Source organism: Delphinapterus leucas, chromosome 17 (genome assembly GCF_059928025.1).
Source record: "Delphinapterus leucas isolate spDelLeu-1000000601 "Yukka" chromosome 17, BTC_Dleu_Yukka2, whole genome shotgun sequence".
NCBI lineage: Eukaryota > Metazoa > Chordata > Mammalia > Artiodactyla > Monodontidae > Delphinapterus > Delphinapterus leucas.
The window spans coordinates 79,135,643-79,155,968 of NC_143145.1; the positions used below are offsets into that span (position 1 = coordinate 79,135,643).

General features: G+C 36.3%; 1 long non-coding RNA gene across 1 annotated transcript in view; it reads left to right on the plus strand.

Annotated features, from left to right (window-relative positions):
- LOC111185617 (uncharacterized) overlaps positions 1-20,326 on the plus strand; it is a 149,842-nt gene that overhangs the window by 95,851 nt on the left and 33,665 nt on the right. The gene's annotated exons all lie outside the window — the stretch shown is intronic.

Genomic DNA, 20,326 nt, shown 5'->3' on the forward strand with positions numbered 1-20,326 from the left:
ATATCCCAAATATATAAAGATCTTATACAATTCAATATTTAAAAAGCAATTTGATTAAAAAATGGGCAGAGGACCTGAACAGACATTTTTCCAAAGAAGACATACAGATTATCCAACAGACATATGAAAAGATACTCAACATTACTAGTCACTAGGGAAATGCAAATCAAAACCACAATGAGCTACCATCTCACACCTTTCAGAATGGCTATCATCAAAAAGACAACAAATAACAAGCGCTGGCAAGGATATGGAGAAAAGGGTACCCCCATGCACTCTTTGTGGAGACATAAACTGGTGCAGCCACTGTGGAAAACAGTTTGAAGGGTTCCTCAAAAGATTAAAAATAGAACTACCATATGATCCAGCAATTTCACTCCTGGAAATGAATACATGAATGAAAGTATATATAAATATTACTCAGCCATAAAAAAGATTGAAATCTTCCCGTTTGTGACAACATGGGTGGACTTAGAGGGTATTATGCTAAGTGAGATAAAGTGAGACACAGAAAGACACATACCATTTGATTTTACTTATATGTGGAATCTGAAAAACAAATAAATAACACAGAACAGAAACAGATTCATAGATACAGAGAACAAACCAGTGGGTCCTAGAGGGGAGGGAGTTAGAGGGTTGGCCAAAATAGCTGAAGGGGATTTAATGGCACAAACTTCCAGTTATGAAATAAATAAATCACAGGGATGCGGTATACAGCAAAAAGAATACAGTCAATAATACTATAGTAATTTTGAATGGTGACAGATGGTTACTAGACTTATTATGGTGACCATTCTGTAGTGTATTTAAAAGTCGAATTACTGTTTTGTACACCTGAAACTAACATAATATTTGTACACCTGAAACTAACATAATGTTACATATGTTACATATGTAACATATTACATATATTACATAATATTGTAGCATAATATTGTAGCATAATATTTTAATGTTTTGTACACCTGAAACTAACATAATATTGTAAGTCAACTAATATATTTCAAAAAAAAAAGTATGGTTGATCCATGAACAGCACTGGTTTGAACTGCGCGGGTCTATTTGTACTTGACTTTTTTTCAACAAATATGTACTACGGGATCCAAGTTTGGTGGAATCCGAGGATGTAGAACCTCGCATATGTATGGAAGACTGTAAAGTTATGCATGGGTTTTCAACTGTATGGAGGGTTGTTGTCACTAAACCCTGTGTTGTTCAAGGGTCAACCATAAACAAATCACTAGAAACATCATGCATTAAAAACATGTGTTAAACTACCTGTCTACCCAGACTCAAGCTTTACAATTCTCTGTGTAGCATAACTAACTTTTATTCATTCTTTATCCTTAAAACTTTGTAATACATTAGAGTTGGAAAGGAACAAGTTCATCCAAGTTCAAGTCCTGGTTTTTCTCTGATACACTGACTTCCTGACCCTTGAGGTAGGCTGTTCTCATGACCCTTCAGGGAAAGCTACTGGGAGGAGGCCAGTTGATAGACAGCCTCCAGCTGCTGCACCTTCAGATCCACTTCAGTGTTCATGCCAAGGTCACATTCACTCCAGGCTTCTCCCAGTCAATGAATGAAAACAGTGGGATACAAAACTTTGCCAGTTCATCCCAATGGAGGAATCCTCAGACGAGTAACCTTTGCTTTGGTTTGCCACTTCAGCCTGACCAAGAATGTCTTGGAGCTATCCTTGCCGTTTAGAACTCTTCTTACCTAATACTTCCTCCGTCTTGTTCCCTCTTCACAGGTATCAAGCCCTGCATGACAATATGAAGGTTGTGCCCATCTACTCCTGCCCCCTCTCTCCTAGATCTTTCACAGGTTTTTCTCTCAGTGAGTCTCTTGCACATCTAATTCTATCTTGAGGTCTGATTCTCAGAGGACATGAACTGATGCACTTCCCCAGGTACCATTAGCTGAGCCTCTTGTTGACTCTGCTGCACCTCACTCTGCATTCCTATGTTTGTCTCTCAGGGCTCCTTGACCCTGGGAAGTGTCGTAGTCTGCTCGAGCTGCCATAACAAAATACCACAGAATGGGTGGCTTAAGCAATAGAAATTTATTTTCTCACCGTTCTGGAGGCAGAAAGTCCCAGATAAATACGCCAGCTGAATTTGTGTCTGATGAGACCTCCCTACTTAGCTTGCAATGGCACCTTCTCACTGTGTCCTCATATGGCATTTTCTCTGTGCATGCATGTAGAGAGAGAGAGCTCTGGTATCTCTTCCTTTTCTTATGAGGACAGTAGTTCTATAGATTAAGGCCCTATCCCATGACCTCATTTAACTTTAATTTCTTCCTTAAAGCCCTATCTCCAAATACAGTCAAATTGGAGATTAGGGCTTCAACATATGAGTTTTGGGAGGGCACAATTCAGTCCATAACAAGTAGGCACCACACAGTAGAGTTTCTCATATTAACTGAATTGACATGAACCACATGACCTTGGCTAGGGCATTTCTCCTCTCCTGGCCTCAGTAAAATAATAAGATTGAATTGGTTAGCAAATCTATGAGCACTAAGAAGAAACATCCTTCCAGAATTCAGACTCCTAGAAGAGACATAATGTGGTCACGCTATTGTCTCCTTTGAAGCAAAGCTGACGATGAAGTCAAATGAACAAGGATCCGGCAGCTTTGAAAGCTTACCCTCCCTTTTGTCATAGTGGAACAATTGTGAATCTCATTGTCAACAGAGCATTTTGTTTCTTGCATTCTCTCCAGTGTATTGCCTTGCACGGTTGTTGTGCAATGGACTATTAAAAGCTAGTTGTGTGTGTTTTGCCTATCCAAACTCATAAAACAATGTTAATTGATGCTCAGAGCAAACAGATGTTAAAATTTAGTGCAGGTGTCAGATTTACCTGGCTACTAGAGACATGCTCTTGTTGAGACCTTGGGCAGCAAAATCTGTTCATCATGAAGTAGGTACTCTGTACATGGGTACTGAATGAATAAAAGCTGAATGGTGAGTGAAACATAGGGCTATTATATTTTAGATGAAAAGCAAAAGCAACTCAGGACCTTAGTTGTAGAAGTGACTCTCACAATGTTTAATACATACACAATGATTGCTCTTCAATTTTTATTGCAATTAGATGATGTCTTTTTCTATTATCAATTCCATGCCTTTGTCAACATTTGTTCATTTCATGAATACTAAAAAAAAACAGTGAGCAATTAGGAACAGTTCTTTTGTGGTCCAAATGATCTGTTTAGTCATCTTGCTATTCATTCCTACACACAATCCTCAGAATATAAAACCTCCATAAAGTATCCCATTAATTAATGTAACATTCATGTAATTGCATTCTTTCTGTTTCTAGCAATATATATATACATACTATGTGTTTAGAGAATTAGAGAATTTAATAGCTAGAAACAGTATCTCTGATAATGAAGATGAAATGTTCCTTTTCTCAGATCTGAATCTTTTATTTTTGTTATTACTCAATTGCTAATATTAAGACAGAAGACAAGACTGGGTAAAAGGGAAAATAATAGAGTTTTCAACACAATTGAACGCACTGTTGAGAGGGGGCTCCCTTTTCTTTCATGTGAGAGACCAATCATGGAAAACTAGGTAAGGATAGACTCAGAAAGCACCCTTCTCTTAAAATGGCATTCAGACAGCTGGTGGTTCAGATGGAGCAAAATTCTTGGGAAGCTGTGACAAATCACCTCAAATGTTCCCACTTCCCATTGGAAGCACTGTGGAAATCTTTCTCTAGCAGTAGTAATGCCAAGAGAAAGACAGTGAATGAAACTATTCCTAATGTGTTCTGGTATTGTAAACATATGTGCATTATACTCAAACACTCAGGATAACTTACTTATTGCACAGGCCAATTAGATCACCTCCAATCACATGTGGAAAGGGTGCAGGCTAATCTAATTGGTTCAGGGATGCTCCATTTAGTTCTGTGTTTCTGAGGCCTTTCTCATATTACAAACTGATCTGCAAACATGCTCTCCAGTGAGGAGAGCTCCTGCTCCTGGAAACAGAAATTCAGCAGAATACAGTTTGGAAAAATAACAATCTTAATGTGATTCTCAAATTTGAAATTAAAAAAAAAAATCACTTTATTAAAGTACGATTGACATAAAAAAGACTGTACATAATTAATGTATACAACTTGGTGAGTTTGGAGATAAGTATAGCCCTGTGAAATCATCACCGCAATCTATGCCATAAATATATCCATCAGCTCCGTAAATTTCGTCCCAACCTCTTTATTTCTTATTATTACCGTTATCATTTTTATTACTTTGTGATGAGAACATTTAACATAAGATCTGTCCTCTTAGCTAATTTTTAAGTATACAGTATAGTATTGTTAACCATATATAGGCACTGTGACCTGTAGTAGCTCTGTAGGACTTTTTCATCTTATAAATAAAACTTTGTATCCTTTGACTAATACCTCTCTATGTACCTCTCCCCGCACCCCCATCTCCTAGCCACCACCATTCTACTTTGCTTCTAGGAATTTGATCACTTTAGAGTCTTTTTTCAGTGGTATCATTGTAGTATTTATCCTTCTTGTCTGATTTATTCACTTAGCATATAGTCCCCCAAGCTCATCCATGCTATCGCAAACGGTAGGATTTCTTTCTTTTTAAAAAAATAAATAATATTCCATTTTATGTATACACTACCTTTTCTTTATCCATTCATCCACTGATGAACATTTAGGTTGCTTCCATGTCTTGGCTATTGTGAATAATGCTGCAACAAACATGGCAATGCAGGTATCTCTTCAAAGTCCTAATGCCTTTGTATATATAAGCGGAAGTGGGGATTCTGGATCACGTGGCAGTTCTATTTTTAACTTTTTGAGGAACCTCCATACTGTTTTCCAGAGTGACTGCCCCAATTTACGTTCCCACCAACAATGTACAAGGGCTCCCTTTTTTCCACATTCTTATCAATACTTGTTATCTTCTATTTCGTTGTGTTTTGTTTTGATACTAACCATCATAACAGTGTGAGGTGATATTTCATTGTAATTTTGATTTTCATTTCCCTGGCAACAGCAGCAAAAATTGATGTGTGGAATTATGTCAAACTAAAATGTTTCTGCAGAGCAAAGGAAATAATCAACAAAATGAGAAGGCAACCTACGGAATGAGAGAAAGTTTTTGCAAACCAAATATTTGATAAATAATTACTATCCAAAATAGATAAGGAACTCCTACAATTTAATAGCAAACAAACAAAACCCAATTTTAAAACGGGCAAAGAAACTGAATAGACATTTCTGCAAAGAATACACATGAATGGTCAACAAGTATATGAAAAGGTGTTCAACATCATCAATCATTATGGAAACAATATAGAATATATTACAGAAACATAGAATTTTTAAAGACCTATTCAAAAGCAAATGATTTTCTAGGCAGGTGGATGTACTAGATGCAATTTGAAGGTCCTTTTTTTGTTTTTTTTGTTTTTTTTTGCAGTACGCAGGCCTCTCACTGTGGTGGCCTCTCCCATTGCGGAGCACAGGCTCCGGACGCGCAGGCTCAGCGGCCACGGCTCACGGGCCCAGCTGCTCCGCGGCATGTGGGATCCTCCTGGACCGGGGCATGAACCCGTGTCCCCTGTATCGGCAGGCGGACTCTCAGCCATTGCGCCACCAGGGAATCCCTGAAGGTCCTTTTGATACCTGTGTCAGGGAGGTAAATAGGAAGGACCCATGTCCACACAGTACAGTTCACCATAACCCTAAACGTTTGCTTAAATTCATTCATTCAGGAAAGCAATAATACTCTGAATTTAAATAGTACATTATTTATTAAACTCACAGTCTCACTTCAATAAAGATCTGGAGTGAGAAATAAAAAACTGCAAGGGTGAAAACATTGACAATTACTTTTCTTAATTTGTAAAGATATGAACCCTTATAAGCAAAGTCAAATGCCAGGGGCAATAATGAATAAATTTTTGTTGTTTAGGACAGTATAAAATTATTGTTCTATAAAGCTCATAAAATATTTGTCCCGCATTGTATTCAAAACACCTCTGTAACAAGGGGATATCGTAAACATGTCTCTCTATAAATGCTAACAAATAGGTAAGCTTTGATGAAATGTCAGTGCAGAGTTGAAGAAGCTTTGTAATTCATAACAATAATAATTAGCATAATCATCTTTACTTTTCAAAGTGACTCACCCAAAGTCCCAGGAAGCGGAAGCTGGTCCAGGACAAGGACACACTCTCAGATATATCTATATAAGAAAATTGTCATAAAGTCAACAGAGGATAAATATTTAAATGCTTTTATAAGGATAGAGAGAGAGAAACTAAGGAGTAATAATAGCAAAATTAGTTCCCTTGAAACCTATCTTAATGTGCTTTTCCACACAACATTGATCCAACCATTTCCCACACTTTATCACTAAAAGATAAAATCAGAATAGCCTTGGGATAAAAGGGATAGAAGTGCCTTCAGAAGCTATTTTATATAAGATCCCATGTGACTCTCATGTCTCTTTTATTATATAAATATTTCATTCATTTCACCGACTTTAGATGGGTTTAAGGTACGATGAGGCTGAAAAGGGAGTCAGGCTCAGATCGTGAAGGGTTTTGTATGTTATACAAAGGTTTTTGGCATTTACCTACAAAGATGTTAATGAAGGATTTTAAGAAAGGAAGTAACCGGATCATATCTGAGAATAGAAAAGTCACTCTGTAATAGTGTGAAGGATGATTCCTAGAGGGATAGTAAATGGAGACCTAGAAAATTCAGTCATAGTACTTTTACTAACCCCAGAGTGAAAGGATGAGAGTCTGTACTAGGGCATTCATGTTTGGGGTGAAAACACAAGCACATTATAGGATGCAGTAAAAAGCAATGCAGAGATGGAAATTTATAGCATTGAATAGATATATTAGACTAGAAGTAAGTTCTAAAATAAGTTTAAGTTTCCACCTAGGAAACTAGGAAAAGAAGAGCAAATTAAATCCAAAGTAAGCGGAAGAAAACAAATTAAAAATTAGAGAAAAATCAATAAAATTGAAAACAGAAAATCAACAGAGAAAATCCATGAAACCAAAAGCGGTTCCTTCGAAAAGATCAGTCCATAAATAAGCCCCTAGCCAAGCTAAGTAAAAAAGAGAGAGAACACAAATTACTAATATGAGAAATGAAAAGAGGACACCACTACAGATCTTATGGAAATTAAAAGGATAATAAAGGAATACTATGAATGACTCTATACCCACAAATTTGATAACCTAGAGGAAATGGTCCAATTCCTTGAAAGATAAAATCTGCCAAACTCACACAGAAAGAAATATATGATCTGAACTGTTCTATATCTATTAAAGACATTGACTCAATAAATACAAACCTTCCAAAACAGAAAGCACCAGACCCATGTGGCTTCACTGGTGAATTCTATGAAACATTTAAGGAAGAAATTATACCAATTCTCTACAATCTCTTTCAGAAAATAGAAGCAGAGGAAATACTTCCTAACTCATTCTATGTGTCCAGCATTATCCTTAATACCAAAACCAGACAAAAACATTATAAGAAAAGAAAATTATACACTAATATCTTTCATGAACGTAAATGCGGAAATCCTTAACAAATTATTAGCAAATCCAATCCAAAGAAGTGTAAAAGGAATTATATACCTCAACTAAGTGGGATTTATTCCAGGTATGCAAGGCTGGTTCAATATTCAAAAACCAATTAATATAAAACATCACATTAACAGATTAAAACAGAAAACACAGATTTTAGAGATATTTAAAAGGAAGATTGACAAACCTGGTAGCCAATAGACTTCCATTTTGGGTGAAGACTTTCATGACTGTTTTCAAGGGAAAAATACAAGAATAGGAATATTTGCATTGTGGAGGGCTGGGAATGGTTGATAATTTGATGTTGAATTCAGTTTAAACTTCTGCTTTAAAATCATATGCTAAAATTCACCTACCTTTTGAATTCAGGGTTCATATAGCATCTTAGCAGAGGCTAAGTAAATCAAAGATCCATCCCAGCTCTTATCTGATTGCCACTCTTCTCTACTCTCTTCCTTATGAAAAGTGAAAAAGAATTGTATGTTTCAGTCAAAATGTTGTTTGCAAACCCCATTTATTTATAGCTCCAAACATTTAATATTTTGTGATTTTGAAGAAAGAATCTGATCTCTTATTGCAGGCTCCTGTGTATAGGTTACTTGAAAAAATTTGAAAGTTAATTTTGTAAAAAATTGTTCTCTAAACTTTATTTTTATTGCAGTAACCATAGACAACATAAAATCTACCACTTTAACCATTTTAAGTGTATACTTCAGTGGCATTAAGTATATATAAAAAGTTTGTGTAGCTATCACCACTATTTATTTCCAGAATTTTTCATCATACCAAACAGAAACTCTGCAACTCAATATTCACTTATTTATGTACTTAATAATTGTATACATGCATTACTATATGTAGTAGGCAGCCTTAATGTGGCCTTCAATGATCTATGTATTCTGGTGTTCATGCCTGTGTTTAGCTCTGAGCATGGGTTCCCTTTAGCCCTGAGCACGGGTTGCACCTATTGATGCACTTCTAATGAATATGGAAAAAGCGGTAGGTTGTCATTTTGAGATTAGGGTACAAAAAGACTGTGGCTTCCATCTTGACACCCTTTCTTACTTCCTCATTCATTCACTCTGAGCGAAGCCAAATGCCATGATGTGAACAGCCTTATAAAAAAAACCCATGCAGCATGGCAATGAACTGAGGCCCTCCATCTGTCAGATCATGAGGAACTGAAACCTGCTGAAATCCACGTGAGGGAGTGTGGAAGAAGATCCTTTATCTCATGTCAATTCTTGAGAAGACAGCAGCCCCAGCCCACCTTGAGCTCTCCCTCATGGAAGCACTGAGCCAGAGGCACGCAGCTAAGCCACACTTGCATTCTCACCACAGAAATGTTGGAAAATAAGTATTCGCTATTTGAAGCCCCTAAGTTTAGGAGTAATTTGTTTTGTAGCTAATATACCATGCTAATTTATTGTGTAATTTTAAGTTGTAAAAAATATACAACAAATCAGAAAAGGATGAGATAAAGAGTAAATACAAAACATTTTATAATATTTTTACTTGAGTGACTATTTTCACTCTAACCAAAATATTAAGTAATGTGATTAAATATGATCGATAATATTTTAAATCTCAAATTAACCTTCTGCAATATCATGTTTAAATTCAGTTTATTTTGATGCTTGATTTTAATGGGTATCATTAATGGAAAACATCACTCCAAAGTTGATAAGAAAGGAAGAATATTGTTTGCACTTAGGAAACCATGATATTTATTTTTCAATAGCATAAGATTTTTCCTAAAAGTGCCTTAAAATGTTTCTATTTTTCTTGATAATAATCCTTGATGTCAAAATCTGATGAAGCTTTTGATTTTTTTAAAATAAGTTATGAATTTTTTCCGATTTCTTAGTGGTATAGTCTTAGAATATTTTTAGTTCCCACATACTGTATTTGGCAATGAGTAACTACACAATGATGGAATTATTCCAAATATTGATTTCAAATCATTTTCCCACAGTATTTGTTTCTTTTGAAAAGCAGTTAGTTTCTCATTCACTGTGAAAATTTTTTCCAGGGCCCAATTAAATGTGATTATTTTTAAATTATGTATTTATTTGCTATTTGACATCTATATATCACCCCCAACAAAATCAACAGAATCGGAACACTTGTTAATGTCCAAAAAAAGAAAAAAGCATAACAACTTTAAATTAACAATCTTTTACACACTTTTGCCATGAAAGAACTAGAGAAATATCTCTATTTGTTTCAAAAAATATTAATGGTCATCCCAATCTCATAATATAGTGTTTTGAAATTTTTCTTGTATTTTAAAGCTCCAGGTTTTACTAAATTAACTGCATTGATCCTCCTATAACGCTTTATACATCCCTTTGTTGCAATAACATTTCTGTGAGTAATGTTGTGAATAATTTCACATCTGGTACTATCTCTGTAAACTTATTCTGGACACCTTTAAATATTACTATTTTTATTTTTGTCATAATAGTTCCTCTATATCTACACATTTTTCTCCTTCAAACATTGTTTGATTAATGAAAGTTTTAATGTTTGGACTACATCTTTCTAGGACCTCTTTTCTTTAGTGACTTAAAATGATTACTTCTAGATTCATTTCATCATTGGCAGAGATTCTAGAAAATAACATGATACATGATAGAAACATCTATACTTTTACAGAACTGTATAGCACACCTTTCAGGCTGCATCCTTTTTTGTATTTATTTTTTACAAACATTCAGAAATGTACTATACACATCATCCAGCACTATTGACTAACTAAAGAATGTGGTTAGTTTGTTGCTATATTTCCTATTTATTATTACAAATACTTTTACCATGGCAGAAAGAATAGTTGTTTCCCCACTGGCATGTACCTGTGTTTCCCCTTTCATTATTTATTTAACAACTTCAACAGACGCTTCCAAATATTTATCATTAAGTTTAGTGAAATTCTATAAAGTACGGGATCAAGGCTTGTATTGCTTAAATATCACCCAAAACAACCTAATCATTGTGTTCATGTTCTGGATGCAAAGTTGTAAATGTATTCTTATGCATCATGGGTTCTTATGATTATCAGCTAATATCACAATCTACAATTTAGAGTGAAAGCCATACCTAATACTAGTGAAGAGAAATCTGTATTTAAAATACTCTTCGTGATGATTGTATAATATTTTCATATATATGCACACACACACACATATACACACAGAGAGAAATACACACACATACATATTCAATTAGAATATCTATGTCTATCACACATATGTAAAAACAATTTTTTTAAAAAAACAATTTTGCGGTATGTCTGACACATACCATGAGTAAAGTGTCAACTCTGCAATTTTCTTGTTTTCTGGTGTCGACATTATTAGCATTTTCCTCCTTGCTGGAAATGGCAGGTTAATGCTCAGCAACCACTCCATTTTCCCCCGGGCTTCCCTTTTACTGCAGGGTGTGGAAGACTTTCCCAGACTCCTTAGCCAGCAGGGCTCTCCAGAGAGTTTAGGTTCTACCAACAAAAAGCAGTTCAGAAGACTTGTAAGGCAGAAGGGTGCTCCAAGACATTCCATCTTCTGCAGGTAGTGGAGGGAGGGATGCCTGGACTTAGGTAGCTGAGCGTAGTAAGCACAGCTGGCCAAATGCCATCCTCTTACAGTCATCATCTTCAGGGCCATGGCAGTGGTGACCATGACCTTGATCACAGTTTCCTGCACTTCCTGAGCCTACAATGGCAGCAGCACTTCCTAGTTTTCTGCAGCAACAACTGAGAATTGGTGGTGATTTTACTCTTTCAGGCCTTCCAATAGTTTTCTAATCACCTCGTTCCCTGAATTAAGTCCATTTCTGCTTGAAATACTGTAGAATGATTTTTATTTTCCTGAGCTAACCTGGGATTATTCCAAGCCACTTGTCTATTTGGAGAGACTTTTCTTCATTAAAACTAGAGAAGCCCACATAAACTACAAAACACCACAAGATGCTTATGTAAAGACACACTAAGATGTTCTCCTTAGGAAGTCTCCTGTAACATAGGAGCTTAATTGATTCCTTACCTTTGTAGATAAAAGTATAAATAACAGTTGCATTATTTCTTCCTATATCCAGTAGATCATCTTGTACTGTATAGAATGAGTGCATTTCACTTTTAATGCTTCAGATAATTAGGGAAATAAATTTTCTAGACTTTCTGTTGTGATTCTATAGTTAAAATAACAGGATCTTACTATTTAATTGATTCTTTAACTGAAATAATAGGATGAAAACAATAAGGCTTCCTTCTGGCCTTCTCTTTGAGCTTTTTCTTTCTTTTTTTAAATTTTACTTTAAAATTTTTATTTATTTATTTATTTTTTACAGTAGGTCCTTGTTGGTTATTTGTTTTAAATATAGCAGTGTGTACACGTCAATACCAAACTCTCAGTCTACCCTTTCCCCTACCCTTCCCCCACTGGTAACCATAAATTCATTCTCTAAGTCTGTGAGTCTGTTTCTGTTTTGTTAATAAGTTCATTTGTATCAGTTTTTTAGATTCTGCATATAAGCAATATCATATAATATTTGTCTTTCTCTGTCTGACTTACTTCACTTAGTATGATAATCTCCACGTCCATCCATGTTGCTGCAAATGGCATTATTTCATTCTTTTTTGTGGCTGAGTAATATTCCATTGCATATATGTACCACATCTTCTTTATCCATTCAACTGTCGCTGGACATTTAGGTTGCTTCCATGTCTTGGCTGCTGTAAACAGTGCAGTAATGAACACTGGGGAGCAGGTAACTTTTCAAACCATGTTTTTCTCTGGATATATGCACAGGAGTGGGATTGCTGGATCATACGGTAGCTATATTTTTAGTTTCTTAAGGAACCTCTTTTCTGTTCTCCATAGTGGCTGCACCAATTTACATTTCCACCAACAGTGTAGGAGGATTCCCTTTTCCCCACACCCTCTCCAGCATTTATCATTTGTAGATTTTTTGATTATGGCCATTCTGACTGGTGTGAGGTGTTATCTTATTGTAGTTTTGATTTGCATTTCTCTAATAATTAGCAATGTTGAGTATCTTTTCATGTGTCTTTTGCCCATCTGTATGTCTTCTTTGGAGAAATGTCTATTTGGGTCGTCTGCCCATTTTTTGACTGGGTTATTTTTTGGATATTGAGCCACATGTGCTGTTTGTAAATTTTGGAGACTAATCCCTTGTCGGTCACATCGTTTGCAAATATTTTCTCCCATTCTACAGTTGTCTTTTCGTTTTGTTTGTGGTTTTCTTAAATTGTTAAATTTAAATGTGTCTTTCTTCTAATGCAGTTCTTACCAAAAGTTCCCCTTCCTTACTTAAAGCATCACTCAGATTCTTGTATCCTGGTATTAAAAAGTTCTAAAGAATGAACAGAAAATATTTTAATTCTGATTATATAAACCATGCCAGTAAACTCTTTAATTCAGTCAATGAGCTGATATTTATAGACCACTTTCAGTGGGCAAGGCACTGTGTTATGTGAAATGAGTGTTTTGGACTGAGTGTTTGTGCTCCTCCCAAATTCATATGCTGAAGCCCTAGTGTGGTGATATTTGGAGATTGAGACTTTGGGAAATAATTAAGTTTAGTTGAGGGCATGATGATGGGACCTTCATGATGGGATTGGCACCTTTATAAGAAGAGACACCATAGAGGAAATCTCTCTCTCTGTGCCTCTCTGTGCCTGTCTGTCTGTCTGTCTCTTTCTCCATGCAAGCACAAAGAAGAAGTCATGTGAGCACACAGTAAGATGCTGACCATCTACAAGACAGGAAGAGAGCTCTCAGCAGACACCAACTATGCTGGCACCCTGATCATGGGCTTCTAGCCTCCAGAACCTCAGAAAATAAATCTCTGTTGTTCAGGCAACCCAGTCTATAGTATTTCCTTGTGGCAGTCAAGGCAAATGAGGAATTCATAGAATATAAGACATAATCCCTGGCTCCAGGGCATATAAAATAACCAACAATATAAACAATACAAGGTAGAATAACTAACAACCCAAGATAGGATAGCCCACAAATATAATAGAAATTTAGGAAAGAGGGATCATTTTGGCTTAGGCCAAAGCCAAAAAGAATTGAAAGATAAAATTTTATTCCTAATATATTGTGCTATCATCCAGCAGGTGACAAAGAGACATGAAGCGTAAAAGTATTCCACAAGTGAGGGCTTTCCTCTGTAAAATCCATACACCTCTCTTATTTTTTATTTCTCTTGCTTTTACATTCTCATTTCTCCTCACACCCTTTTGTACTCACCAACACATTTCAGCATGCCTCTGAGATGTGACTGATACTGTGATGGAAAAAAGATCCACTAAGAACAACTGCGCTTACTTTTTTATTTTAATGATAAATTTGGAAAGCTTCCCAGATGAAACATTTATTACACTAAATGTATTCTGCTGAGGAGGAAATTGACCAGAGAAGCATCGGGCAACTACATGTATTTACAGTATGTTGACCTCCCTTTTCCCCATTTCTGTGAAACATCTGTGAGTGATCTTGCCAACATTTTTGGCCTATGACTGGTTACTTGAAAACAGACATTTGAATTTCAGATACGTGCATTTATATTTATGTAGCCAATGAGCCATCCTCACGAGACATTTGGAAATAAAAATGCCAGTGCCTTGTTTAGTGGAGATTGACAGAAAGTTAGATGTTTGTTTATTCTTTTGGGTTTTTTTTTATATGTTTAAATCATACTACTTTATGCAAATGATTTAAATTTTATAAGAAGAATGGGAACAGTGAATTCTTTATTTATAAGTCTTGCAGAAGAGAATTTGTGCTCATTATACTGTTAGGCATTAGCAGAGGATTCTTGGGCATTTCTCCTGGGGCTCTAGGTTAGTAGATACATTAGGAGAAAAGACCATTTCATCAGCCTATGGAGGGTCTATGATCTAAGAAGAATGAGAGAGAAAATGATACGGGGGAGATGAGTTACTGCTGGCAGAAGATTTTGAGGTAATTTGTGATAATTCCCACTAAAGGGGTTTTATATGGAGTTTTCAATACTGGAACCTTGTGAGTCAATCAGGAAGGCAGGCAGATAGCACCTGAATCCTCTATACTGTGTTCTTGGGACCAGGTCCCTCTTCCATTGACCTGGGTTCCAGATTTCTTTATTAGTTGAGAGGAAGTAATCATATGACATACTAATTAGTTGCCTGTCAAACTGGGCTTTAAATGGCCCAAAGAAAGGAAAGCATAATGGCCAAGAGCCTCGTACGACTACCGACTATGCACTTTGGTGGTGTCGTGATTAGTCCTGAGGCAAATAATGTGCTTTGAGGATCACTTGGTGTCACATGCACTGAGAACTGAGTCCTGGTGCCACACTTACCGACGGTGTGATTTTACAGAGACTTAGCCTCTTTAAGCCAAAATTTCTTTATCTAAAAAGTGGGAGGGATGGGACCTGCCTCATCCAATTACTGTGAGGATAAATAAATTGATGGAAACCAAGTGATTATTAAGGTGTCTGACACAAAGGTGATATGAATCTCATTTCATATTTTTCTCATTACACTTTCACATTTGGGGGCTCGTTTAATCCTGGAAATCACTGTTTATACGACACCTGCATAGTAGTATTACAACTAGGGTTGATAGATGAATTTTTATAGTGGTGTAGCTTCCATTTCCTTTAAATCTCCATATTTCCATTCAAGCAGCCCACTGAAAAGTGTTCACAGCGCTTTGCTGAGCTCACCCTCTTTAGGGGAGTGGAGGGACTGTGGTACTCACCTTTCTGAGATTAGAATCCCACTCTACTCAGCTGTAATAATTTGAAAGCAGATATGGAGAGACTTTGCCCCTAAAATTTTCTTAGAGTATATACACATATAGTAATTGCTTAGAGTAAATCATATTTGGGCAAATGGAGATGTAAAGTTTATTTGCCTATGTTCTTCGTTGCATGCATATGTGTGTTTATTGGAGGTGTAAAACTGTCTAAAGAGTCAGCTGCATCTACAATAAACACAGCAGTGATAATCACATGAATAAACTACAATGGTATTCTGGCAAAACATTTTTTTTAAATTCCAATTTTTCTAAAGGCGATGCTGTCTTTTGGTTGGTGAGGTTCACTTCAGCATGAGCCTCTTTTATGTAGGGCCTTAGAGCAACAGTTGGAAACTGCATTAAAAAAATCTCCATTAAAATACCTCATCTCCCTGAAGTGCCTGAAATAAAGCATAACACTTAAGATGTATGCTGCTCCTTAGTTGAAATATAATGATCTGGACTTACAGTATGTTAAAAACTTTTGTCATTGAATAAATTTCACAGTAGGGAAGGTATACGGTATGTCACAGAACATTAAAATGATCATTCAACCAAAAGAAAATAATAATGTGGCTAGACCATAAGTCTCAGGCACCCTCAGTGACTATTAGGTATCTACCAAAATTCACTGTCTAATGATGTGATTTCAATCAACCCAATCTATCAACCTTATGGGGCGATTAAAACTATATTACTCCATTAAGATTAACTCCTGACTTCTGGGAATTAGAATTTTGTGAAGTAAAACACCAGATTGAGAGTCTCAGATCTGGAAACTACAGATCGTTAGTAGAGGTGATTCTTAAAACTTCCACTGGACTCGGGAATGTGAGTGTACGTTTTTCAGTTTTTATGTTCAAAATGTCCTGTTAAATACCTTCTATGGTTTAAAAAACATGCATTTCTCTTGAAACCAGTACCTTATACATTATCCATTTTCAGAAAGGATACAATTCAGTCCAGAAATATCATATCAAGCCCCTCTCACCATGTCTGTAGCCTTTGAGCTCCCTCAGGTATGTAATCAGGAGGTGTCTACTTACATATTGGGGGGAGAGAGGTCCATTAATCACAAAAAAAGCATTCTTTATGTAGCAAAAGGGGCTCACTCCACACTTCTCCACATAAAGACATGACATTCAAGTAGAAATGGATGGAATTTGTTTTTATGAATAGGGTCCTTGCTGACTAATTCTTTTTCTGGGGAGGGTAATGGGCAAATGCTATCCAGATGCATTCCTCTGGAACTCTTCCCAGTTTGGGAAAGTGAAAACTACTGTACTTGCAGTATAATAAAGGGCAGTCAGAGAAACACGATAGCTCCATAAATCGTGTGGTACTGTTCCTCTCGCCTGTCTGGTGTCATGAAGCCAGAGTTGTTACAGAGATCTTCCATGCCACATGGAGGACTGAGGTTCATCCAACATCATTACTCCTTCCTTAACTCATGTTGTAGTCACAGCAAAACTGAATCAAAATGGGATCAAAATAGTCTAAATCTGCTCAAAAGCAAAAACAGAAAGGAATGAACTGACCTGTACCTTTGTGTTTGCCCAATTCAATTGTTAAGCAAAGGAAGAACTATTACCCCCTTCCCCCCCTAGAAACTTTCTTCTCTCTTATCACAAATTCTTACCCAGGTCTACCCCTCCTTTTCTTAGCCTTCTGTTCCATCTGAAACCCACTGCTTTGCTCACCTATTGGGTTGAATGCAGCCCATGACTCTTCACAGTCCTCGTCTCATTCTATAGCTTCTTCCTGGCCGTCTTTTTGATACCTATGTTTCCAATCGAACCTTTATTTTTTTCTCACCTTCTTATTGCCAAGGAGTACATATAGCTTTGAGTTATTTGTGTAAATATTATTTATATATGGATTTAAAGATTTAAACAATGTGTAGTTTGTTATTTGTACTTGCATAAACTTACTATACAGAGGCTTGCATAGATTTAACTATACAGAGCGTTCTAATAGTAACTTCCAGTCCCTTCTCACTGTGATGTTGTTGATCACCCTTATTTGGTGAGGGTAAAAGGAAGTATTTCTGGTCTAGGGTGGAATCAAATGTTCTGGATTAGGATCCTGTGTTCATTGCTTACTGTTTGTGTGGCTATAGCCATACTATTTAACCATTTTGCTTTAGTATCTGCTTCCGAGAAATGAGTGAACACTTAAAACTATGTATTGAAAAGATCCACGGTGTACCTGGGAGACTTGACATGGAAGATAATTTCTGACACTTATCCTAGTATATTAGTCAGCTCGGGCTGCCATAATGAGATTCCACAGACTGGTAGCTTAAACAACAGAAATGTATTTTCTTACAGTTCTGGTGGCTGAAAGTCCAAGATCAAGGTGAGGCGGGTTGACTTCTGATGGAGTTTCTCTTCCTGGCTTGTAGAAGGCTGTCTTCTTGCTGTGTCCTCACATGGCCTTTCCTCTGTGCATGTACTCAGAGATCGAGAGAGGGAGCCGGAGAGAGAGAGCGCTGGTGTCTCTTCCTCTTCTTATAAGGACATTGGTCCTATGACATTATGCCCCACCCATATGTGCTCATTTAACCTTAATTACTTCTTTAAAGAACGTATCTCCAAAACAGTCACATTCTGAAATACTGGGGCTTAGGGCTTCAACATATGAACTGGGGCAGGGTATACAATTTAGCCCATAACACCTGGTAAAATCATTAGATGTTAAAGGCAAAAAATTGAAACAATAGAAGACATATCATAATACTATTGGTGAAGATTACACTAATATATTTTGATGTTTCCCCAAATTATGCCTCTAGTTTCATACTCTACTCTTAGCTCCAGGTGTAGATATTCAATTGGATACATTCCCAAAGATGTTCCCTGGGAACTTCAAGTTCATCCTTGTCTTCACTTCTTTCATCCCATCTGCTTCTCTACACCATCTATTTTCTCCTGAAACCACAGACTGATTTACTCACCAAAAGCAGATACTTAGAAATCCTACGGAATTCCTAATGCCCACATTTGACAAATCATCCAGTGTTGCCACTTTTACCTCCAAAATGGCTATTAAATCTGACTTACAATCTCCACCTGCTGTATAATTAACTTTAAGTTAGTATAGCTGACTTTATATTTAAAAAATCAATTTTTGTAAAAATAGTACACATTCTTTGAAAAAAGTTAAAATAACTCTAAAATGTACAAGGAATATTTAAAAAGGTACTACCCAAAGATTATCAATGTTTAATATTCTGGGGATAATGTTTTCAGGCACAACTTTCTGTATGCATATTATGTATACTTTATAATATATATGGGTCTTTTTATTTCATAATATACTCTAAAATATGTAGTACTTTTTAATTTTTTTGCGGTATGTGGACCTCTTACCATTGTGGCCTCCCCCACCGCGGGGCACAGGCCCCAGATGCGCAGGCCCAGCGGCCATGGCCCACGGGCCCAGCCACTCCGCGGCATGTGGGATCCTCCTGCACCGGGGCATGAACCTGTATCCCCTGCATCAGCAGGCGGACCCTCAACCACTGCGCCACCAGGGAAACCCTGTAGTACTTTATAATATAAAGTACATGATAGAGAATAGAATATAAATTATATATTTTATAGCAAATAGAATAGATATGATACTCTATACTATATATAAAGTATATATAATATTATACAGAGTGGATAATATATATGCTATTTAAGAGAGTATATACATATAGATATACCATAATATAATATACTGTAGTATAGCATAATCCAATATGTGTATATATATATACATATTGTATTACACCATATATATATGGTGCTCTATAATAATATACAAGGTTCTCTATTACTGCTTTATAATTTCAGTGTTAGGTTTCCAGGAGACTCATCTGGTCTCCCTGTCTCCCATCTCGTCCCTCATTAGTCCAAAATCCACTTGATGGACAATGTTGACAGAACTCAGGAAAGTTCCCTTGGACTTCAGGACAAAGCACAAGCTCCTTATCATGGTTCAAAATTCAATGATGGAAGGATAAACAAATAGATGGATGAGTGGAGCCATCTATGATCTTCCCAGTTGATTGTTCCAGATTAGTCTCTTTTTACTTCTCTTTGAGTTCTTTGCTGCAGCAACACTAAACTACTTGTTATTTAAACCACTTCAGTTCATAGATCTGGGTTTTTTCTCCCATGTTTTCCCCTAACTCCATTGTATCTAGCTAGCAAATTCATACTCTCCTGAGATCTTGCCTCCCTCTGTGACCAATCAAGATACAATCATGACCCTTAACTTCTACTCCAAATTAATTTATCCTACATTTGACGGTAATACATTTCTGTCACTAAAGCTGTCTTGCAAGTCATGATTACTTCTGTACTTGTTTATCTCTCCTTCCTTCTATTTTTTTATTCTATAGCCTCTCTTTAGTCCCTGAAGCTAAGAGAATGTCTGGTTTATCAGAGACAATCAAATGTTTGCTGAATTGTTATTAAACTGAATTCCAAGATTAATGTAATATTGTATACCTCCATTCTGACACTGACAACTTCCTAACAACATGGAGTATTTCTTAGACTTAGAATTCCACTGAGTCATTGGAAATTTATAACGCCCAAACATTTTTCATGGAGCTGGGTGGTTTCAAATATCATTTTTACAACCTCATCCATCTAGCAATGATCCTTCTTAAAACATAAAAACTCTCTTGTAAAGTTCACTGTAAAAATTTAAGTTATTATAAGCCTTAATGAAAAGTTTTGATTTGTAAGAGTGTAAAGACTATTAAGCCACCTCATCACCATTCTGGCTTATGAGATAATAAACTGATGTAAAGAAATTAAACTATAACAGTTCCTTAAATCTTATTTATCATTATTCTTAGAATTTATAATAGGGTCTTATGGAGATAAGTGTATAGCACGAAGGTTTGTAAT